The sequence below is a fragment of the Anticarsia gemmatalis genome, chromosome 24 (genome assembly GCF_050436995.1).
Source record: "Anticarsia gemmatalis isolate Benzon Research Colony breed Stoneville strain chromosome 24, ilAntGemm2 primary, whole genome shotgun sequence".
NCBI lineage: Eukaryota > Metazoa > Arthropoda > Insecta > Lepidoptera > Erebidae > Anticarsia > Anticarsia gemmatalis.
Genome location: NC_134768.1, coordinates 8,857,394 through 8,883,887, shown reverse-complemented (window position 1 = coordinate 8,883,887; position 26,494 = coordinate 8,857,394). Strand labels below are relative to the sequence as shown.

At 34.3% G+C, this 26,494-nt stretch overlaps 1 protein-coding gene across 2 annotated transcripts in view; it reads left to right on the top strand.

The window, feature by feature from the left end:
* Positions 1-4,925: 4,925 nt before the first annotated feature.
* The window catches only part of LOC142983556 (uncharacterized), a 151,737-nt gene continuing 130,168 nt past the window's right edge, over positions 4,926-26,494 (top strand). For both annotated transcript variants that reach the window (XM_076130497.1, XM_076130496.1), the window contains exon 1: positions 4,926-5,143. The gene's annotated coding sequence lies outside the window, so the exon portion shown is untranslated. The remainder of the gene's footprint in view (positions 5,144-26,494) is intronic.

Here is a 26,494-nt window from a genome sequence, read left to right as displayed (position 1 = left end):
TAGCCACAACCATTCATTCTCGCCTATCTCTTTGAGAAAATAAACACTTTGAGCCTGACCAAGTTCCAGTTAAAATCTAGATTTAAGCCCAAAATCCGCTTTCAAATTTCGGTCGCAATGCTCTTTATGTGACAAAACCACATGTAATGGAATGCATGCTGGGATGTTACTGTAAAGGAATTAAGACCTTATGACCTAAACCTAAGGTTGAGTTTTAGTTGGCAGTGGTTTACCCTACTTAAATTAGCACAGGTAAGGTTTGATACACACATAATCGGTGTTAGGGCTTGTACACAAAACTGAGAAAATCAATGAGCTCGCTCGACAAGAATTTGCGAATTGTTTTGCTTCGCAAACGGATGGGCACTCGAATCCTTGAAGCAGATATTGCGTTTTCTACATTGTAAATTCATATTGCACCGATTTATGGTTGTGTGTACAATGTTTTAATCGATACAGTCACAGAAGAACAGAAGACTAGAATAACAGACAAGAAGACTACAAGTATCCCTATCTATTTTCTACCACTTACTGTCGCACATAGTCATTCTGCTTCGCAACTACCGACTTATGCCGATGTGTTTTTTTGTATTTGTTGGTCATACACAGGATTCGCGTCAGCCGAATGATAAAGAACAAGTGCATTAATGGCTCCAAGTATAAAAATTTTGACACTTATGATAGTCGTCACAATTGTTCAATCAACCACGAGCTACTCAGATCAACTTTGTTGTACGACAAAATCTGTTAAAGATATGCCTGATTATGTGTGTACCCGAATAAAAGCTGCGTCTACCCTAGGTGAGCAGAACACGAGCGGAGCACGAGCCAAGCACAAATTTGTTCTAAAGATACGCTCGTTCGAGGCTCCTAGTCAACACTACAAAAATTTGTGCTCGGCTTCTCTAGTGTAGACGCAGCTTTAGGCTTGGATAATTTGTGGTGTCGCGTTAATGTAGGGAAATGTTATCATTTCAGTGATTTGTATGATATTGTGGTATTTTGATGTCGCGAGCTAAATTGAAGGCACGTGGAATGTGGTCACTTTTTGTCTATACATGGCATTTTAGGTTTGAATCCCGATAGAAAGAACCACGAATACTGTACCATTACGAATTTATCATAAGCAATTTAGAACGATCAAACCACGAATATATGGAGCGAGATTTGTATTTTTTCTCATCTGTATTAATTAGTAGCAATTCAGTAAACAGCCTTGGTTGACGGTCCAGGCTAGTGGCTGCTGGTTTGTGACTCCTGATTATGAGAGCCTGAGTTTGGTTTTCGGGTTAAGGGAAGTGCTATTGTGTTTATTATTAAAAACTTATTATTAATATTTTTAGCAGTGGTCTTTTAAGTAAATCAGTCCCAGGCCTGAAAGATATCAAAATACAATATGTTTTCATTTCTGCGATGCACCTGTTAACATAAAATCGTTTTTATGTAGACACACACCTTGAACACATAAAGCAAGAAACTCTCGTAATTTTCAATTAGAAACTCACGAAAACAGATTTAGAATAAATTACCAACTACAATCTGTACGGGACTTGTAAGTTTGAGACTGTGGAGAGTTGTGACGTCACTGATTGAAGGATTCCTAAGGGAAGGAATTATATGGAGATAAAACAGAGCCGAGATATCCAAAGATTATTAAGTAGATCGATACCTCTGTCAATTATTATAATCGATAACCGTCGGATATTATGAGTACGAATGCTGCACGTAACAATATTGTTACAGGATCTACCAGAAGTTGTTTCTGTTGATTGTGAAGATCCGCAATCCATCCATATTACATTCATAATTGTTGAATGCGAAAGTCTGGCCTATCTGACTACCGGGTACAATTTTTGAAAAAAAAAAATAACATAGAGATAGTCGGAGATCGGAAATTAGTTATAGGCTAATTTAGTTAAATAATCAAAGCTTTTCACGCCTGAAATGTTGCTAGTTACCAAAAACATATAAAAAAATAGAGGTACGAGTAATAAAACAATCCACAAAACGTGCTTTCTTTTCCAAGAAAAACAGGTAAAACTCATAATTACCCATAAAAAAGGGTAAACTAGGTATAAATTATACAAAAAATTACCGACCGTTGAAAGATAACAAAGACGTTTCAAAGTTTTCAGTCCCAAAACTTGCGGCTATCATATAGATGATAATCGCTTGTAATTAAGGCTTCGTATCTCTGAAGTTACTTCAAGTTTATAAGTAAAGTGTTTAACGTAATGACGAGGGATGCGGCAACTTTGTATTGTTGGGGGTGTGGTGTTGTAGTATTGTTTGAGAAGACTTAGGTTTGAATCTAGAATGTGAAGCGTAAGATTACTGTGTTAGGCGCAGGCGTAGCTTTTCGAGTCTTGAAGTGTTGGCTCGAATTAATTTTTTTTGTTGCTTACTTGCAGACGTAAGATATGTAAATATTTTTTACAAGTAAAGATTCGACGGTTTAAAAAAGTGTACAATTTATTCGTTTGTGAGTGTACTATCATTGGGATAAATTTAATCTAAATCAAATATGCAGTTCTAAATCAAAAGGTGTAACAAACTAACATCCATAAATCCTTAAATGCGTAAATCTAGTTTAAAATACATAGGTACTTTATAATCAATAGGCATTTGTTAAGAAAAGTGTCGAGTAAATGGCATACGCCATAAGCTCACCTTAAAAGGTACGAGTTGACCAACATCCTTTATTCTTTTAACACTAGAAAATATATAAATAGGTTTCAGTATCAAGAGCAATATACAGATAAGTTAAAACTTAGTACTCCCTCGAGACTGCCAAGTTATTATCTTGTATCCGAGTTTAGTAATATTTCAGCTAATTTTACAATTTGTAACCGCCTACTTGCTTAATATTAAAGTCTACAGTCGTACGATAAATATAGTCGACTAAATTGTCGCTGTTTTTTGGCGTTTGTGACGCAATCTAATATTGATAAACTCACTTTTAGGGGGGTCTTCAGATCTAGGGGTAGTGGCGTCAAGTCCGGTACATAACCTAATGTGATTCTAATTTAGTTTGTAAAGTCTTCGCCATATAGACTAATAAACAAATTTTAAAAGTAAGCATCCCTAATCCCACAGTTCGAATCCTGTACAGCAATTATCTACCAAATTTATCCTAGTAATGATACAGTATTGAGAAATCTTGCAAGAGTGCCCTTGACTTATTCAGCTATAGTTTCGCGTAAGTACTTTTTAAAATGTCAAACACTTGCTAGTTGATAGTATCGGGTATAGGAAATTGTACTAGCAGTACCGGATTTTTTGCTCTCCAAGACTCTGAGACGAGTTATTAGGTTACGAGGTATCTGGAGGTAGAGGCTGGATGTTTTGCCTAGTGTTTGTGTATCATTGTGGTGAAAGGATTAGTCAGCCTAGATTCTGCGTTACTGAACCTAGCTGCTTTCAGGGTGCGCCGCGGGGAGGCTCCTATCATGCACTATACAGTATCTAGCGTTTGACATACAAAATTTACTTAAAACATAAAATTTTACGCACCACGCTATAGGCGTTTCATTAGGTTTTTCATACAAAATTAGTCAACAGACTGCTATGCTTCCTACGCGGTGAGCCAATAGTGGTTGAAATTCGCTCCTTTGGTCGGCTGTCTATGTCTATACCAAAAAGTTTGTAACTTTTAATGATTATTTATCGAGTAAATAATACGCTGCTTAAATCACTATTAGGGAGTTCGGCCTTGTTAAGCAACGTCGCAGAAAGTTTGTGGCTGATTATAATTATCTGTTTAGTTAGTAACTTACAGTTTTTGTAGGCGTTTCGCTTTGTGGAGTTTTAGTTGATTTTGGGAAGATTGTTTAATTTGTTGGTAGCGTTGGCGCAGCGGTTAAAGAGGTATAAAAGCTGCTTGTATTGGGTTGTCGTAATAAGTTTTATTTTCATACCAAATTATTATTTTTGGGATCAATAGACAGTTGTTTTTAGCTCTTTCTACTTTGTGTGCTAGCTGTGCAGAGGTATACCCAAAAAACTTAATCAGGCGTTTATATACCCCGTCTCATGTGATGAGAAGCAAACCTGCTAATAAATACCTATCGGACACGTATTACAACTATTCCAATAGAAGTTAATTAACCCAATAGAACTATGCTCGACTCGGAAACCAAACCTGAAACCTCTTGATCAGCGGCCACACACTATAACTCCTAAACTATAGTACAATAACCAAGTTAACCACTAATTAAAATATTTTAATAAAGAATATTATCACGTTTGTAATATCATGTGTACTATACTAAGGTAACTTTGTGACTTTAGTTACACACATACGTGCCCTGTGTTCATATTACCTGGGTTTTAGCAAAAAATGTCGTAATTGTACCAGACTTATATGATGTTTTCTAATGAGCGAGACACACGTTTATCTTGTAGTTTTGGATAGTTATTATATTTGACAGTAATGTGCTTTAAAATTAGTATTTTACACAGGCTTTTCACGAAATACCATTGGACCCGTGCGGCTCCGCTCGTAAGAGAGTAATTATATAAAATATTTGTTTCATAACCTATTTTAATCTGCCGTTTTAATTCAATTTTCGTAGGAATTTTGATGACATCGATCGAATACAAACCTTGTCCCGGCATATTAATCATATTAAAAAAATAGTCACTCATCCACAGATTAACCCCGACAAGCGTAGCTTAACCTCAAAGATCGATCAACGCGGCTGTTGTTCATGAGTTACGAGCTCCTTAATATTGATTTAAGCAGCGTATTATTTACACGATAAATAATATAATCATTAAAAATTATAATTTTTGGTATAGACATAGACAATCGACCTATAGTGCGATTTTCTTTCCAATTATATCGCTATTGTTGCGTCGGATAGGACCAAAGGATGCGCGCGAGCATCAACCTTTAAGAAACCTCAGTCGATCTTGCTGTTCGACGCGAAGCGCACGCTTGTTGCGCGCACCGCTTTGTTCAACTACCCTCGCTTTCAAAAATAATAAATTTAAATTAATAAATAACTAAAGTGTATTTGTTGTGTGTTTTCCGTGCTTAATTCTCTGTGCTTCTCTGTGTCTTGTGAATTATTGTGCTTCTATCTTCTCTTCTGTGCCTGTGTGTATCTCTTCTGCTTTCTTCTGCTTCCTGTACAAAACTGTGAGTACTTTCTTCACTAACCCTGCACGTAATTGATTAAAGTGATAAATCTAAATAGAAAGCTAGTCCTTTTAATTAAATGCTTCGTTTATTTCTTCATTAAACTTGATGTACGTATATAAAGAATATCGCCAATAACCACAATTACAATTAATTACCATATTGACGTATCACGTTTTGATATTTACAATTTATTCCAATGTGATACACCTTAATTGATAACAACCGGGACCGACTTTTTACGTGCCCTCCGAAGCACGGAGACGCCCAGCTCAAATACCACTATGCGGTCACCCATCTATGGAATGACCGCGCCAAGGGTTGCTTAACCGACAGTTGCTTTACCGACCGGTGAGCGCAACTGGCTATGGGCGCCTCAATTAAAAATAATCATCACTTGTTTCAACGGTTAAGGAAAACATCGTGATGCAACCTTGCCTGCCTGAGAGTTCTTTAGAACAGTTCTTGAAGGTATGCAAAGTCCCCAACCCGCAATTAGCCAGCGTAGTGGACTCAACCCTTGCCTAGCAGTGGGACATAATGGGTTAATTTATTTTATTTAAGTCTTAAACATAAAATTAAAAATACGAGTAAGTGTTGAAGCCATTACTTACACGATTGGTTTGGGCGTTAAGTACGAGCGAGCAGTAAAAACGTTAATGTGTTAGCTCAGTTACCTCGGCCGCATGTAATGAGGGAGTGTAGCGTCAGCATGTAGCTAATGGGGTGCTTTGGAATAAAATATGTGAGTTATTAAGATATTTGTGTTTTTAACAGGTAGGGACATGGTAGGGTGCTATGGTGACGATCGCAAAGTCGAGTTTAATTTTGATAAACAATTTTGGAGAGAATCTTCTTTATAATGGACTCAACATGTAGGTCGTTACTAATATCCCTCAGTGTGTTCATTTATTTTTCAAATGATTGTAGGTTCCATTTCTTGTAATAATAATAAGTAATAAACTTACTTGACAAAATGAATATGTATATTCTTCATTTCCAAATTATTAGGGCTTATAAACTTGCTATAACTAGGGCTTATAACAAGCGATTATAAACTTGCAAAAAAAATTGAGTGATAAGTTAAATCGATTAGTATTTGACATATCGATTAATCGGGTCCGAATCTGTGAAATTGTTGATTCTCGTTTCACTATAGTTTCATAAAGATTAGGTACTATATAATAAACTAGCCGACCCGCGCAACTTCGCTTGCGTCACATAAGAGAGAATGGGTCAAAATTTTCCCCGTTTTTGTAACATTTTTCCCTGGTACTCTGCTCCTATTGGTAGTAGCGTGATGATATATAGCCTATATAACCTTCCTCGATAAATGAACTATCTAACACTGAAAGAATTTTTCAAATCGTACCAGTAGTTCCCGAGATTAGCGCGTTCAAACAAACAAACTCTTCAGCTTTATAATATTAATATTAGTATAGATTAGTATAGATGAATTCATCAAAATCTTTCTACATAAACCTTAATACATGACAATGAAATCTCTAAAGCGTAAGACCCAATATTGACTTAAATTGTACCTCTAACCCTAATCTAGACAGGCCCATTGTTATACGACGAGGTTCCACCTGAAATTGCGAATAACATTCAGAATTCATTGAAACATTCCACTAAGACGGTGATGTATTCAATTTGTATGTATGTATGAATACAAATTCAAATTCCGTGGGAGCAAATCAGATACAAATGCATAATTTAACGTACAGTCATGGACGTTTTGATGTTTATAAAATTCTTAAAAAGAATCACTAGATTATATAATATAAAAGTTATATATACTAATATAACTTTTATATTTATGTGTAGGTTAGATTTCAGCTTTCTATGACTGGTTTTAAAAAGTAGATATAGTCTTTAATTCTACAGAGATATTTCCGATTTCCAGCAATCTTTGTTAGTGATTTTAACATTTTTATTAGTAGTCGCGAAGTAGTCGACAATTATTTTATTAATAAATAATTTTATTTTACCTACATATTTTTCATATTCATTTTTTTTCATTTCATATTTATAACGAAATCGAAAGTACGATGCCGTTAGACAACCAAGTTTTGTTAAAAACTGCGGCTTCGACAGGGCTTAGCGTCCGTCATTGAACATGATAGAGCGACATGACTCGCGACGTAAAACGCGACTCTGAAACTTGCAAGAGCGACATCTAGCGTTTCGCTATGACAACTCTGGCAGTCGCACATTCACACACATCACATTGACATGTGATATCCAGTTCTTCACGTCTAAAACTTCATTCATTGTTATTGGGACTAATCCTGTGCAATACTTGACAGAATAGGCACAGCAGAACCTACTAGCCATCGAAAAATTAATGAAAATCGAATCAGCGCCTCTAACGGGCGGTGACGGAACTATTTTTACAGTACATTTTAAATGTCAAATTCTCGATAATCCACTGTTGATTTGACTGTTGAGAATTGCGTTTCAGGTGTAAAAACTTAAGAAAACTAAAATTTGCAGGTTAGGTAATATATAAGTTAATTTCCAATTTCATGAATGCAATAGTTTGAAGCTTATGGAATTATTCTGCTTGGTGGTTATTAACATAGCCATTGAAATTTTTGAAATCAAACATGCAGTAGTTATCAGTACGCACGCCACACACGTTTCAGATATGAAAGAAACATGTCCGCAACTGTACAGCTTTATTATGCAAAGCAATTCACGTTAAATTTTGTGCTAACTGTACGTCTCATTAACGGTAGGTAGTTCATGTAATGAATTTATGAGAACATAATATTTTATTATGTTTTATTACACATTTTATAACGCTTTTGAATTTTACTTGAGTTATTTTAAAGGTGGATTTTGAGGTCGACATTTGGGGTAGCAAGCTTGCTTTTAGGCAACATAACATTTTCTTTTTTGAGATTGCTGAAACGATGTTCATAATGTAGTTTCATTGTGTTTGAATAAGCATCAACAATACAACTACGAAAAAATAATATGAAACGCTTGTGTAAAGATACTGATTTGTGTAGTAATATATGTTTTAAGGGATAATTTTCATTAATGTGGTGATACATTTATCATTGGCAAACAAGGAAGCTTAGAATTTGGAATAAAAAATAGCTTCCTTTCTATTTTGATCTTAATCTTTCATCACCGAGGAAGCACGGGCAAGATAGTGGACTATAAAACTAGAAGACGCTGTCCAGTAGTCTTCAAAATTTATCTAAAATCTTAAAGTAAGCAACGCACCGAGACATTCCAAACTCGTAAAACATGCCCAAAATGAAATTGTAAAACTCATAAACTCATTCCCTTGGAATCACATCAAGATACTCGACCCACAAATTATAAAATCATAGCTAACATATAATTTTACCGCAAATATACCCACAATTTACAAGTGGCCCTTAGGTAGGGGTGCCTTAATGTAACCAACGAATTTCGGGATAGATATTTGTTGATGATTTTGAATAGGAAAAGATTTGTTTTTGTGATTTTGGTTGAAGTTGTAGTAAGTATTTTGTTTAGAATGTTGACTAGAAGAAATAACTCTTATAATAAATTGTTAAGCTTTAAGTAATAGAAAATAATTTAGTGCTATTTATCGCGTACCACATTGCTCAATGAACAGAAATCTACGATATTTGGAAAATTCATTTATATGTTGAAAATCATTCTCATCAACTATTTATCATCTTTTTTATTATAAAACTAACTAGGTACTTATCTACAGTTTTTTAAAAGAACGGGAATAGCAAAAAGCTTAGTTATAAACTTTTCAGTGTTTAGACAAATAAAAAACAAATGTAAATGTGTGAACTATATTCACGCGATAAAAAGTGAACCGTTGGATTGAAATTATCAGGATCAGGATGACAGATCATACTTACCTAGAAAATAGCAGGGGTATTTTCGCAAGCACAGGTAAGGGCATAGGCTAGTAAACCATAAGAAAACGCATAGCATGATTTAATATAGAAATACTTAACTATTGCATAAATTATAAATTTTATCCAATCGCACGTTAAATAAATCTAATTTATCTCGACCTGTCCTATTTAACTTACTATTAGATGTACGCCCTACAGTCACCGAGCGTGTATCATCACAGCGGGCAGGTAATCAAAGATTCCGTGTGTACAATTTGTGTGTCAGCTACAGGTTTAATCAGGATCGACCTTTACGGCTCATCTCGTTTCAGGGGATCAGTTGTTGTTGTTGATGCATTAACAATATTGACAGCGGGGATTTACGAAATTTGGGGGATGTAGTATTTTTTTAATAAAGTGTACTTAATTATTTATTGATTATTAAATGGTGTTTTCTGTGTGAAAGGTATTTACAATTATAATACATAATTTTGCTTTATAGTTGGGTTTAGATTACAATAATTACTTAAGACTGTAGACATGTGGCCACGTAAAATTCCTACCGTGCTTCAGATATGTACATTAAAGTCGATCTTAGGTATTTTAAATTAGGCAATATATTAAATTTATAAAATGTCACCTGCTATTGACACGAAAAAATCTTTATATCTTTATTAAATTACAAAAAAAATACCCAATCATATGCAATTATTTGTGTCAAGATAATTTATCATAGTACTACAATATAATAATCGTATACTTTAACTCAAAACTGCACGCTATCTCAAAATACACTTCAATACTAACAAACACTAAAAGGATTACATTCACAGCATCACAAAGTTCAAACGTTACTAAACTGAGTGAACTAACTGAACTACTGAGTGTAAGAGCAGATACTGTGGCTCTACCGGGAACTGAACATGACAGTCTTAAGCGCATTGTGGTCTGAGCCAGAGCGACTTACTTGTACAGGAGTGGGAGTTTGACGAAAATAGTCTTGCAGTTCAGAGTAGCTTCCCACAAATAACTTAGTGTAGGATACTTATATAATCGTAATTTTACTTTAAGGTATAGCATGGCCGACAAATTTGGGTCACGCAGCAACGTTCCTTTACATACTTCAATATTAAGTATCACCTTAAGATGTTCACATCTACAAGACAAATTCATACTACTTAATTTGAAGTAATTGTCAATATTTATAAATAAATTAATTATGTGTCCAAAAATCACAAATCTTAGGCTAGAACCTATGTATGTATTTGACTGTTTGACACACCGGCCTATTTACTTTGTATTCTTGACATAATGATAGTGTATAAATATTATAATCGTTTTAAAAAAAAAATTGGTGTAATTGTGAAAAGTTTAATGCAACAATTAGTTAGTATAAAGCCGATTCAAGCACTATTTAAATAAATAATTTGGTACCGCAAAGCAGATACTAATCGAGGTAGCCCGAAAAATGTGATTTACACATTTTTGAAATAAAAAACTCCATTGCTAACAAACAACAGTAAAATGTAAGAGATTGCACATCCAGTGTAACGTGACAAGACGGCTGTCACGCCGCCGACCAATTTGTGTCACGTAACAACGTTTCACTTCGCTTCTTCACGTTCAAACCTTGAACAATTGTACTGATTTAAGTGCGCTTACAATATTATAAGCTGCAATTTAAATAACAGTAAGAAATTTGGTAATTTTATAATTATATCATACTAACAGAAAAAGGAAAGAGGAGCTCGTGGCTTAGTTAACAACAGCCGCGCGGATTGATCTCTGAGGTTAAGCCATGCTTGCTGAGGTTGGTTTGTGGATGGGTGACAATCTTATACATATCGAGTTCCTCCGTGTTTCGGAAGGCACGTTAAATTGTGGGTCCCGGCTGTCATTTTTGAAGATCTTTGACAGTCGTTAACAGTAGTCAGAAGCTTGAAAGTCTGACAACCAGTCTTACCAAAGGGTATCGTGTTATCCCAGGTAACTGGGTTGCGGAGGTCAGATAGGCAGTCGCTCCATGTAAAACACTGGTATTCAGCTGCATCCGGTGAGACTGGAAGCCGACTCCAACATAGCTTGGAATAAAGGCTAAGCTGATATATATATATACTAACAGAAAAAGGAAGTTATAATTTTTTTAATTTTCGTTCATGGTCGAATTACTATGAAACAGTTTTTCTTTGTATAATTGTTTTGACGAGAGGCTCATCCTATATTCCATGGGACAAATATGTAAATAGTGAAACGTATCTGTCTTTGATACTACTTTGCCTGTATTGTGTCTAGCTGTATGTATCATATGTTAGATCTAAATATAGGTCTAAAGTATTTAAATATCAAAGGCGATAAAGAATCTTAATTTTTTTTTTAAGATTTTTACGATTTTTCCCAGCGAGCTAATTTATTATCTCAAATTTTAGTACTTTCACTTTCATCAAAACAACATTTCCCCGGCCAGCTAGTATAAATATAAAATCTTGATCTCTAAATGTAGCAAAATCAGCCATCAATTGTAAAAGATAATATTTCATTTCTATAAAAAAGACATCTGTCTTTCCCTGTCTATCTAAATAGAACTAATGATCTACTCTTACCAACACACACAGAAAATTCAACCTTAATGTCTTACAAATTAGGTGCACTTTACTCTAACGTTTAATAAACGGCAAAAAGTAGGTGTGAGAAAGTTTCCGTAATCTCCGGAGAATATCGCGAGTAAATAATACCATTTTGTGTGAAACTGTTCTATATAATATAATATTAAACAAATATGGCTAACTTTGACAGGGATGTTGGTATTATTGGATAATTATTTTATAAAAAAACTAACTTCTTTACGCGCCACCGCCCGCGTGTAATATTTTTTATTTCATAGAATGTTACTATAATATGAAAATGTAATTTCTCCTATTTCTTCAATGTAAAGTTAAAAACTTTAGTGATAATTCCAAACTTTACCTTCTAACTACTAAATAACTTTCACGAACTTTCCTTAGAGAAAGGTATAGATTACAAAGAAAATTCCCCGAGTATAGAAAACCGAATATATATTTAAATAAAACAGAATCACTAAAATGTATTTACGTGAATGATTTGGACAACTAAACCAAACTGGATAGTTTTTTCTTAACATGTTCGTAACTGCCGGGACATAGTTTGTATGATGTCGACGGTAATGAGATATCTATACTAATATTATAAAGCTGAAGTGTTTGTTTGTTTGTTTGAACGCGCTAATCTCAGGAACTACTGGTACTGGAAAAAATCTTTCACTGTTAGATAGCCCATTTATCGAGGAAGGCTATAGGCTATATATTATCACGCTACAACCAATAGGAGCAGAGTTCCAGTTAAAAATGTTACAAAAAACGGGGAAAAATTTCGGTCATTCACTAATGTGACGCAAGCGAAGTTGCGCGGTTCAGCTAGTAATTAATAAAATTGTAAGATACCCGAACAAAGTTGGCCAATCTTCTAGTACTTACATAAAAGTTAATAAACAAACACTGAAATTCAGTCCTAGAAACGTCCGAAGCCTTCAAAAAGCATAGCTTCAACGTATAATATTACAACATCCAAACGTCAATAACAGATATCAGTTACAGGCTATCAAGATGAAGCCTGGATAGCATAGATAGCCTACATAAGTCTAGGTATTAAATCTGACCTAACAATAGAAACGGGACTCGGTTGCATCTCATGTCAGCTTTTAAACTTGTTCGAGCTATTTTAAACCTTATTGTAAAGTGGTTAAGAGTGGGTTTGGATTGTGTTTGATATTTTAATTCTGACGGATTTAGAATGTAGGTGTTAGTTGTATTTTGATGTCAGTTTATGGTCTGAAAATTATATTTTAGAAAAGATTTGATTTTATTTTATTGATTCAGCTGTCTTAAGAGGTGATACTACTGAACGTGGTCCTAGGTTAGATTTTCGGGCCCGGAGGTTTGATTAAGTTAGTTTGATTGAAATAAATAAACATCTGGGAAATATACTTTAAGGTATCTTAATGTTAAATGAAAATTACTCATACTAAATGAGGGCACTCTTGCCTGCCTCTAAAATATAAAAAAAAACATAATAATACTGTGCAAATTTTGTAAAGTATTTAAACACAGTCATAATTTTTTTTGGCAGATAAATATGTACTTATAGTTCAATCAAGCAAATTTTTGATATGATAATCGAACCCACGACCCCTAAATCCCTAGTAGTAGTACTACCACCACATTAACTAACTCTATTTGTCCTTTCAGTGAACCCTTCACAATCAAAATGATTGAGCAAAACCGCTATCCATTAGTTAAATAATAACTAACAAGTAAGTTAAGTGTATGAAGTGCTGGTTAAGTTTGCGGTCTAACTGTCAGTTTAGTTACAAGTACAATTTGTCAATATGTCCCTAAACTTTGTAGTTTACATACTAGGTAAGTTTAAGTATGAAGTTTCAGTTTCGTGGAAGTCACGGAGGCTTTGTGTTTAAACAGTTATATGGGATGATTTTTACAGGGTTTATGGCTAAAACACTTTTAAATTAACGATTTTAAACACCCGGGACTTGTATACGTATTATTTATTAGCTGACCCGCCCAACTTCGCTTGCGTCCAATAAGGGAGAATGGGTGAAATTTTTCCCCGTTTTTGTAACATTTTTTACTGGTACTCTGCTCCTTTTGGTCGTAGCGTGATGATATATAGCCTTTGTCCTTTCTCGGGTATTAAAATATCTCCGTACCAAATTTCATGCAAATTGGTTCAGTAGTTTTGGCGTGATTGAGTAGCAGACAGACAGACATACAGAGTTGCTTTCGCATTTATAATATTAGTATGGATAATGTAACGTAATATAATGTAATATTGTTATAATACTTTTAAATGTTCAATCTTATAGTAACCTCTCCCTCGTTTGGGTGGAGACCCTTGTCCAGCAGTGGGACGGTAACGGTTAAAAGAAATATGTATTATCACTTTTTTAAACAAATTTCATACCAAAAGAAGTTACTGTTATGTTTCCGCCGTTTGCGTCTGCAAGCAGAAATGTATGAAGATTTCAATAACATTATAAGTATGACCTTATAAAACTGTAATGTCTGAAAGTAGGTAATTTTTATTTAAATACACATAACAGATTTCAGTATAAAATCTATTTCTAGACTTTCGAGAAATAAGTATCTCTTACAATAGTACATCCATTTAAAATAGGAGCTGTAAAACTCATCTCCGTTTGATAGCAGCCAGTTCGCAGAATCCTTTGATGAATGTAAAAGAAACGCACTGGATCTTTGCCGTGTAATGAAATACGTGGAAGTTTCCAACCAATGAGAATCTAGAACGTTAATCAAGCTTAGAACTGCATTTAGGGGTAGAACACATTGAATAATACTACCTTTCGACCGCGACTTTGCCCGCGTGAAGAGATGGTTATAAACTATCTATGTATCAGATTTCATTAAAATTCGTCACGTTCTTTTTTTAAAGAGTAACAAACATACATACTTGCATACTAACAAACTTTTGCATTTATATTATAAGTAGGATTAAAATATAACTGTTCTATTGCGTGCCAAGTCTCTTCCAGCAATCAGGGATTTGTTCAGACTTTGCATACTGAAACATAGTGCTAAAGATCTTTTAGGCTTGTAAGGGTTCATCACAAAGTTTTTGTTTGCCGTTAAAGCCAGTAACAATTATTATTATTATATCTCAATTAAACAAAATTAGATGTACCTATGTATGCATATATTCAAAATGGTCTTCAACATTTTGACGACCATCGAAGTTCCAAAAGTACTTCTAAAATGTCCGCGATGCTGAGTGTCTTGGATGCCAATGTAATCGTGTGTGTTATAACCCTTATCCGTTTCCCTCTTATCTCCAGAGTATAATCGTAGAAAGGGAATCCATAAAATGTCCTCCTTTGTACCCAAGTCCTTTGTCAGCATATATTAATTAATTAATGTAAAATGCCACAAAGCAAGGCTGAACAAAATAAAAACAAACTGAAGTCGAAACGACGACGGGTGAGATCGACAGATGACCGAGATAGCCTCTATCTGGATGAGTTACGAAGATTTCATTAAGATAGCACTTTTACTGAATTAAATTTTAGGTCTTTCAGATCTTTTGTATCTATTATATTTTTGAGTAGCAATTGTATTTATTATTTTGTATTTTTTAGTAGTAGCCTACGATGTCGTCCACGTGAATACATTTACCGAGGTAAAAAGTCTTATGTGTTTATTTAGGTGATAGAGTAAAAATCTTACTTTTTAATATTAGTTTGTTCTTGATATTCTATTTTCTGCATTACATTTGGTTGAAATCTGCCCGAAAGTCCGCAGGGCAAAAAACAATACGCAGACAACATTTCTTAGAGGTGATGATAATACAAATAATAATATTAAAGTTTTACATACCATTGAGAATTGCAGGGAAAATTAGTATTTTGGTAACAGATAGCTCCTGGTGTTGGCATTGAATTAGAAATAAGTGCACCAAAATATACCTTAACTTTACTTAGGCATCTTCATTTAAAAAATTCAAGAAAGCTAAACGAAACAATGACTTTTAGATTGACAAAATTACTGCTTATAAAAACTCTTATTCGAATAAAAGGCTTCGTTGACCGGGGCATTCCTCGAAGCGCAATATTGTTCATCAAAAATTATTTCTTTGATTTTTGAACCCGTGTTGCTGCAGGCATAAAGTGAAAAAATGCTTTTAACATCAAAGTACGCTTTCAATTTGAATTTCCTCATTTCTCCATTCTTTGGCTCATAATTTAAACTTTTGTTTTAAAAACCTTGTTTATATTTAACTTTATAGATCATCTAAGTTCAGTGTTTTATAATCTTTTTACAACTTTGGGCTGTAAATGGAAAAAAGAGGATATACATCAGAGGTTTTTTACTGTAAATTTAAGTTTTGATAATAAAATATATGGATGAAATATGGGAAGACTCTTAAAATTTTGCTTATAATATTTTGTGCGGAAGCTCAAATACCCAAAAGATAATATAACAATTAATCTTAATCTATATCATTTTCTTTTACTTCCGAACTACCAAAATATACATTGGCGCCCAACATGGGGTCAATGCAAGCAAGGAATAGCAAATAATTACAGTACTAGTTAGTAGATTCTGCCAAAAATTGACATGATTTTTAGGTTCGACACAAGGTTACCCACTTGTAATATTCAATATAACTGTTATGTAGCTCTTAAAACAGGTCATATTTAAACGTTTCTTCAGGTTTCTTATGTATACCCGCCTTACAGTATTAACATCTTCTACATAAAGCAGGAAAAAAATCCCAAAAACTCGGAACTCAATATGGAAATTTATCAGAAAATTTTATATGAACTTCAAAAAAGACGGCAAAGAGTTTGTTAATCTGTAGAAAAGTTACGAAATATATTGAATAGGATTAACAATTTGTGTGGTAAACGAGAAATTCTGATCCAGATTTATAAAGAACAAGTTTAGTATGAAACTTGTTTGAGCTTGTAAATTGTTTTTGGGGTTTTTTCAGGACGGCTGCTTGGGTTAGGCAATCTCTGGAAAAGGTTACTTTATTAAAGTATTTGGTTTATTAGTTTCTAGTTTATTGTGGTTGTTAGGCATATTAGTGAGATTTGCTAAACACTAAGTTATTACAATTTCATGCTCACATACTCTCTTTAGTGTTTAATTGTCTATTTAATTACTTACACTAAATAAAATGTAAATTATCTACGCCTGTATGTATTATAAATAATAATGTTTTTTTTTATGATAACGTTGGAATAAGTGATGAATATTTCTAACACCCATAAAACTTCGAAACATCATTGCTATGTCGCCTTAGGTTCGAACCTACAACCACTTGCATGCGAAGTATCAAGCTATACCACTCCGCTATCTCAGTAATCAAATAAATAACAATAGTCTAATCTCCATCCAGCATCCCCACATCTGCGTTAGATTCATCTAGTTTTATTCTGAGTTGTATCTCATCCGGGCACGTAATTGGTTCTCAGAGTCGCGAGCTCTTGCCGCGGTGCATCTCATACAAGATTATACTGAGTAATGCTCTTAACATAATGCTCTTATACTTTGATTTTTGTACTAAGTGCAGCTTGATATATCCAATATTTGGAGGTGCAGTCCAACTAAGAAACTTTAAATTATTTTAAAGTCTGATATTAGCAAAAAATTTGATACTGAACAAAAGTTTTGTAAATTAGTAGCTGATCCATCTTTCTTAGTTCGATAATGCTAAACCTCGGTAATGGTTTGTAATTTCTGGGAAAGCTACTTTACAATACTATAACAGTTCCACTAAATGATAACAGTTATCACCTCTTAGCCAATCGAAAACCTCTTATCTAACCCGTTTATTAGGAAACTAGAGCCCTAAAATGTATCTCTTTTAGCCCTTACTAATATCATAAATTCGAAAATAACTCTGTCTTTTCCTCCTGCTACTAAACCACTGAACCAATTGGGATGTGATATTGCACAAAGATAGTTTGGAACTCGAGAAAAAATGTAGCATAGTTTCTATCCTGGAAATCCCACGGGATCGGGTACTTTGCAGGTATAATAAGCCATGTAACTAAAATCCACGCAAAGTCGCAGACAAGAGCTAGTTTTCAATAAGCCGAACTCCCAAACCACAAAGGAAACCGAACAGTGCATAATTTAGTAGGTGTAGTGTTATCCCAGCAGTGGGACATAACAAAGTGTTTGCATCAACTAGAGACTGTTTGGCGATAAAATAACGTCTGAGGGTTGATTGCAATGTAATAAATTTTGTTGCTCCGCTTGGTGCAGACGGCTGTGTGGCCTCGAAATGAGCGAGTAAGATGTAGTAATTATATTTCGCGAGTATAAGATAAGTGTATTAAGGAGGTTGAGCTAAGTAGGTTGAAATACAGGTGTGCCAAAACATCAAAGTCACAAAGGCCTGGGTAATTCAATAATGCTTGTGCGATAAGAAAAAATGATATAAAAAGATAGATAGTACTAGGTAAGGATGAAGATAAGGGCTTTGGAGGTACAAATATGGACTTTACAATTAACACATTTACCGTGTACTTAAGTATATTTTCTAAATTAGTGATAAAATATAATCGTCAGTAAGCTTATAAAAACTACCATAAAGTACTTACCGGTTCCTTGATTTTTCTAATAGTGAATCAAATGTGTCTTTCTCATTAAAACTTGAGCGCATACCAAAAAAGTCGACAAGCCAAGCTTTTCAGAATTTAGACTATTTTAAGACTAGAAGAAAAAAATATCCTTAATTTAATGAATATTTACTTAAACACCATCTTGTTACATTATCCCAATTTTCATTCTTTCTTTTTTATTGTTCGTCAGATCGCGGATCTCATAGCCGTACAAGTTCGCGATTCGTTAAGCCAATAGTGGAGGCTGGAAGTAAATAATACCTATCAGTTTTGTTTCGTCTGTGCGGCGTTCTAATTACCGCCTTTTATCAACTGCGCTACTTCTGACGTTACATTCGTTTATTAGCTGTAATATAAAGGAATGTGTCTTGTGTTTTATATAGGGTATCTTTATGACGCTTGTTATGAATGAGGGTGTAAGCAGAAGCGGTTATTTACAGCCGGGTTAGTGTCATTGGTTATCTATTGATATATTTTATTAAGGATTCAGTTATGTAGGGCGTACATTGCCTAATTTTGAGTTGCTATTGCTTAATTTTGGTAGAAATTTCAACCACCGTTTCACGATGTCGGGTTTTGAGAATCCAGGTCTTATGATCAGTATTTTATAGCAGGTAAGTACTGGCGATCACGTCACAGAAAAGCTAAAGTTTGACTGACTGAAAATATAGAGCAAATTGCAGTTTAAAAGATTATGTAGCTTGGGTATGTACTTTTTAAGAATCATTTTCGATATCATATTTCAAGAATTTCTCATCCTTTCACGTTGTAAATTTTATCTTTAAATACTAATATAGTTCATACACTAAACACTTCTTATATATTCTACCTAAACACATTTCTATCTATCAAAACACAACTTCAAACATCCCTACAACAAAACCACACGCTTCAATAGTACTCTAAGCCTCCAATCAGTCAGACACACACTAATTGCACAACCCACACTTAAGACCACTATGGCCCATCGCATCAAGTTTTATGTCTCGCCGCAGGTGCGCAGGTTCGGTTACCGACCCATTAAGGCTTTAATGTTATGACCAAGCGTTTATATGATATGACTAGTTGGTTTCGGCGGTTTCACTTGCCAATCTTTGTAATGTTCACGTGAAAAAAATGTTTGATGTTAAGAATTGTGTAAATTGGTTATGAAGATAACGATATACGAACAAACAGGAATTTATTGCAACTAAGGATATTTAGAGTTATTATAAGAGTTTTTATAAAATCCCTTTTTCCCTTTCCCTTTTTTTTATAATTCCCTAAATTACTCTGAATTTTCAGTGAGGCTAGTAAAGATATGATTCGTTAAATTTTTGAAAAACCCCTGTAACTCATAAATAAATATTTGAGAGCTGTTCAAAGTTCATTTACTTAAAATATGTGTGTTCGCAAATGTCCTTGCACCGGCCTAGTTCTAACTATCATTTGGAAGTTATCTTTCTAAATAATAAGAAAAACACTATTTAAATCCATCTTCATCACATTTAATTCTATTACCTTATTTATCCTATACATTTCTCTAATAAAAAGCTTACAAGATAGCTTTAGACCCTCTCTAATAGCCTCTGAAGGGAGGTTTTTTACCAATTAGCCGAGGCCGTGGCGCGTAACAAATCACATGTCATTGACCTTGCCCCACTCGAGTGGGATCAACAGGCGAAAAACTAAGCACACGAGAGCTCGCCTCGACCCTTAGGCGTATGGAGAATATGGTCTAAGGTAAGCGACCTTTGAAAGAAGTTTTTTTCGAAATTACAGTCCCTTTGGTAAGAATAGTAGAACGAATGCTGATCACTGGATCCCGGGTCAGGAAAAGTGCTATAAGAATTATCAAAATCTATGCACGTGCATACATTTTTTAAAACTAAACATAATGGATATTTTTTTTAAATATGTTTGTAACTGTCGGGATAAGGTGTTTATGTGATCGATGTGGTCAAAATTCCCACGGGAATCAAATATACGGGATAAAATTGTACTATGCCCGGTCGAAGTCGGATCAGGCCACACGTATTAGTAGTGAATACTTCCCAATAATCGTAGTATGTATATGATAATAAGCTCTTTCCCTATTACATGGCACTAACGTTGTTAGTGGCGAAACGCGTGTGTATTTTACACCTCTGACCCCTTGCTTACACCTTCGGGTATAATAGGCGTGATAGTATTTATGTATAGTCAAATTAGAACGTCCTCAGAGTGAAATAATTGCGTGAAAAAAATGTTAGAAAATCATTGTTAAAGAAGTTATAACTAAGTAGTTTTAAGACACTAAGCGGTTAAATGTAATTATTCTAAAGTCTCTCAGTATTTTTAAGCCTATCCAACGACAAAAATCTAGAATAATCCACTTATTGTTTTAAATCGCTATCGCCTATGACTTGTACCACACATAGCTTGTAGGACGTGTCCGCTGTCAGTCCCGCAATGCCCGGGAGTCGTTCCGTGATCGAGGTAAATTAACTGATAACGATTTAATTGATGCCCACTTTATTGACCGGTACCAACAGATATTTGGTGTGTCACTTGAGGAGTTTGGGTGGGTGTGGTCTGTCATAGTTTTGTATTAAACTTTGAATGTCGTATAATTTTATCACTGTTTTATTAGCATGAAAGGTGGTGAATGCAGATTTTGATTTTTATATTAATTTATATTCACACGTGGCTTTCCATATTTTTTCTATTCTTGATGATGGTGTCTCCGAAAAATTACTTTTCACTTATTTGTATTTTATTGTTGAAGGTTAAAATTACAAGACTCTAATTATAAAATTAAGTATATGGCAAAATACGCGCCACCATACATAGACGTATTTCATACACCTCTGCATACAGTTTCAGGTATACCAGGCATGAAACAATATTAGTGAGTAGACAAATAAAGATTTTTTTCTTACGCCTTTATAAACTTTCTTATTTACGTTTGATATGACGAAATAGTTTCAAAAGCAACATTTTTTAAAATAGAAGCTAATGATACGAGAACCATTTTTCTTTTGCTGCAAATACCAAAATCGCTATTACACTCGCTTTAAACTTATGCCTTAGCCCTCATCTTCAGTGTGGCGCCCGCTGTCAGTACTGAGCGTCGTCCCACTGAGTTAGGTAAATTAATTAATTGATAAGAATTTAATCAACCGTGCCCCTCAGAAACAAAGAACCGCTTCAATATGAATAATAATGCCAGTTGAATATTCATAAACAATAATAATATAAATGTGAAAGTCTGTCTGTGTATCTGTTACGCCTTTACAATTTATCCACTGAAACGATTTTCATAAAAAAATTACCAACTTAAAATAAGGGCCATTTCTTTTATTTGTTACCTCATATATTTTTATTGGGTGAATCTGTTTTGATAATTATTATTTAATTTATCAGATGATGCTTCTCATGTGGCCCTACTAAGATTAATTCCAAATGCTACGCGTAATTTTTGAGATATAACCAAAATGCCTAGGTTCAGTTACAGTCATCATAGAATCATAAATATTTTTATTTGATTATTTATCAGTGCTAATAAAGGGCAAACTACTAGTAGACTTCTGTTGAAGAATATTTGTTACCAGACCGGTCTTTTTTTGTTTTGTATGGAGACAGGTGAAGAGACGGGTTCAAACATTTAACACGTTCAAATAATCGTGCGAGTAAAGCCAAGAACATAAGTTAGTATATAACAATAATATAAATAACCAGCTGTGGGCAGTGAAGGGTTAACAAATCATTCTGTGAAATATTGTGTCAGTAGCAATAAGTTCCTATTATACACGAATGTAAATGGCGAAATGTGGGTGTTACACCTACTATACCTTTGAGAATAAGAAAAGTGTGATGTTTGATGTCGGTGAAGAATAAATAAGGTTATTGCTTAGTCGTTTTCGGTGTATCGTGCTAGAATATATCTCTGCTTACACCTCGGGTAAAACAGGCGTGACGTTTTGTATGTCTATGTATATGCTCGCATCTATGGCAACATTGCCTAGAGAAGAAAATAATAATTTATCAGTTACGTAGTTGTTTAGCTTTGATTTCAATCTCTGTCTGTTATATTAAATTTGTTAACTCTTCTGCGACGAATTTAAATTACAATAAGTGACCTTGTTTACTTAGCAAGCTAGGACTTAAAGCCTAACCCCTCCCTGATTTGGGGCGAGATCCTTGCCCAGCATTGGGACATACAAGAGTAAAATACGCATTTATCCTAAATATTAAGCATTTTTTGTATCCATGGCAAGTGCAACTAGTGTCATCAAGTTCAAGGAAAAGCGAAGCAAACGTAATTGTAGATCGCGTAAATCTAATAAGTTAAGTCATAGTTATACCCCTATATAAGCTAACTGACATTTATCCAGAAGTAATACAACCAGCCATTAAAGTTTCTTTGACTTTGTAAGACGTATTAACCACAGATCTCCTTCATTCCTAATCCAGTCTTTATCTCGTTGACGTATCTTTGCTCCCGCCCACGTGTTTGAAGAGGTCAGTACCTACTTCAGTGGGTGAAATGAATTAAATTATATTACTAATTACGTTCAGAAAACCTACGCCTATTTGTAAAACTACCCACGGTTGTATTTCAAAGGAATCAAATATCACTTGATTTTTTTAGTGATTTAAAGGGCACGTTTGGTTCATGCTTATACTAAAAACTTTTAATTAAGAGTTAGTTAGTTTAATTGTCTCATATTTTATTCCGTATTCTTTAAAATCTTTAAAGGCAAATAATTTTAATTCATTATTATTATAGTCATATTTTTTGCTGGGAAATAATCAAATTGGTTTTAAAGTTTTCCAGCGAAAGACAAACAAACAAGCTAACAAACATTTTATTTGTCGGTATACATATTAGTATAGACTAGAAGTAACTAAACGGCAGTAAAGATTTTCGTTTTAATTCGAAATACCATTTACTTGAAAGTAAAAGTCTATTGTATTATTATCCTCAAAATATTCACTGCCGATGCTTCATAGAACGAGACCATATTATATTATTTGTAACCAAAGATGTATAAATCTTTCACCGAACAGTTTTACTATTTCCTGTAAGTGTTTTATTTGCAATGTACGACACGATATCGGTAATATCAAGATTATCTATCTATTCATTTTAGAAATAGTCATCATAAGTAATTTTTTGTTAAAACTCTAGCCTACGGTTAAAAAGAATTTAACTGAAACTTGAAAATCCATATAACAGTTATTTAATAGTGGGATCGAATCTAAGACACCCTCATCAACAATCGCATAGACTACCGTAAAGATTTTTGTTGAACAAAAATTATTTAGTTGTCTTTTATTCTGAAAAAAAAAAATAGTCGCCATGAGAATATCACCACTACTGCAGATGGATTTTGTCATTGATTTATAATTTATTCATCTATTGCAGATGATAAAGATGAAGTCTGGGAAAATTATTGCAGTTTCGTTCGTGGCTCAAAAAGCCTATGCATAAGAATATACTATTGTACAAGGCCTTCGGACGGCACAAACGTTTTCACTAAGAAAACTCTCGAGTGCCTTGAAAACCTTAAAACGCGTCGCTGTCGACATATTATGGTCGTTAACGTTAAAATCGTTACCGTATCGTAATCGGATTCTCACAAAAAGCTCGAACGTGACAATTCAATTTTCCTCCACATGTTACTTCATATGAATACGTCTGTATGAAATATTGTCAAATAGTTATTAGGTGTGCGAATAGATATTGAATGTAAGGATTTCTGGAGATTTCTACGGATTCCCGGGGACTCCTGGTTAAATTGCTTTTGAAGTTTTTGTGTGTGAGAATAGGGAGTTTATTTCCCTATAAGATAATTATTATGTCCCTAGACGAAATTACCGCCGGTGTTTTTAGGCTCTGCATATTAAAGAGTGAGTTTGCAACCTCCCATTAAATGATGTTGACGAACACCGAACTGTTAAACGTTGATAAAAGGAAAAACACTACAAATAATTCAAGACAGTTAACACAAGTTAATTATTTATATTCTTAGATAATTTGATATTTAGTATCCCTTTGAGTATGGTGTAATTTTTATATTGGCCAATTTCAGAGTATTTCGCAAACATTTCACATTATCACCGTTTAATATTACTGATCTATATTACTATAAATATAACATTGTTTTTTTGTCCATCATTCATGTCAGCTGAACCATTTTTAAATACAATTAAAACCAGAAAAATACATTTACAACCACAACTCTTAACATAAAAACACCGCAAGCTCACCTTCTATTGCTCATTGCTAAGTTCTCCATAAAAAACAAAATTACTATTTCACGATTCAAATATACTCCATCACTCCTACACAACCTACGTAAAGATTTCTATCATACTTCGTTCCTAGGTAAAGACTATTCACCACACGTGTCCAAGAGCCTCACTAATTGGGGCGCGTGGGTCGGCCCGCAATGACTGGATCAACATTCATTTGACCGTATTTGATTTGACTACCGTCCTACCATAATATACTTTAGGAATAGAATAATTATTGGGTTTTGGGAATACTAAGAAAGAGTTATTTGGGAGCTGTCCTATCCATACTATCTATACTAATATTATAAAGCTGAAGAGTTTGTTTGTTTGAACGCGCTAATCTCGGGAACTACTGGTCCGATTCGAAAAGATATTTCAGTGTTTGATAGCCCATTTATCGAGGAAGGCTATAGGCTATATAACATATATATATATATATAACATCACGCTATGGTCATTAGGAGCGGAGTAGCAACGAAAAATGTTACAAAAACGGGGAAAATTTTGACCCATTCTCTTAGGTGACGTAAGCGAAGTTGCGCGGGTCAGCTAGTTGATTATATAATAAAGGATTTTTTATTGATGTGTGGTTAATTTAGAAAATGTAACGATTATCCATACTAATATTATAAATGCGAAAGTAACTCTGTCTGTCTGTCTGTCTGTCTGTCTGTCTGTCTGCTACTCAATCACGCCTAAACTACTGAACCAATTTGCATGAAATTTGGTATGGAGATAGTTTGATACCCGAAAAAGGACATAGGCTACTTTTTACCCCGGGAAAATGACGCTTTTCCCGGGAAAATTCGAAGTCGCGAATAATCAATATTATAATGACATTGAATTAACAAAATTCCGTTGTCATGGCAACTGTTTTAATGGCGGATATGCCTAAGCGCGACTTCGTTATATTAAGAGATATAAATAATTTTGAGAATATTTTTCGGGAAAAAAAGCATATTTTATATCATCACGCTACCAATAGGAGTAACAGAGTAACAGTAAAAAGTGTTATAAAAGCGTGGAAAATTCTGACCCATTCTCTCTTATGTGACGCAAGCGAAGTTGCGCGGGTCAGCTAGTCATGTATAAAGAAGAAATACATTAAACCTATAACTGCCTTATTAGACAACAAGGGTCTATTCTCATAATGAAAGAAGAGAAGAAACCTTGTGTACATCTCGCTGGCTAAAATCATTTCTTCAGAAACTTAAAAAAAATGCTGCCAGGTTTTCAAGATATTGCTACCTTAGGTTTAGCCTAGTTTTTCCTCGGTTTTGGATCCTTAATCGCTCACTTTTGAGGAACTCTTTACAAAAGAAGCTAATTAAATCTATTAATTGTACCTAAAGTCATAAACAAAGTCACAATACTCCAAACTAAATAAGTCACGACCTCCACTTACTAGTACGTGACAGATTGTATCCAATTTACTTGACAAGCTGTGTATTGTGTTGTGTCAAACAATGGAGATTGTAAATATTCTACAAATAAGTATACAGCCTCGATATATCAAATTACAGTGGCGTGCACGTGTGTTCACACATTCTTGGTCGGGTGATGTTTGGGACAAGTTATGAGTAAGCGAAATTATGTGAATATTTGACAGTATACTCGTAGTTTTATATATTATCAGGATATTAACTAATCAATTTTTAATATATTTGCTTTATCACATTGTACAGCTTCAACGTAAAGATTTTCGGCAATCACAGCCAGTTGTGGCCATTACTTAGAGTCAAGAGCAACATTTGATTCAGTTAACCTAAAAAATATGGATCAGAGCGATTTTTTGTAAGGAACCTTACCAAAAAGCAGCCAAATGAAATGTCATTCGGATGGTTAGACAACTTAGATGCTAAGTTGACTAACCAAGTTAACTAATTATTAGCTAAAAAGAAGATTAACAATTCTCTTTTGGCAGAATATTTCAATATACAAAATGAATTTTACCACACATCTTACACGCTATTCGCTCATACCCGGTCCCCCAAAATACCCCTGTAATCGTGTTAGTGGTGCTCTACGGGCCCCGGGGGACCTCGCGGCAGG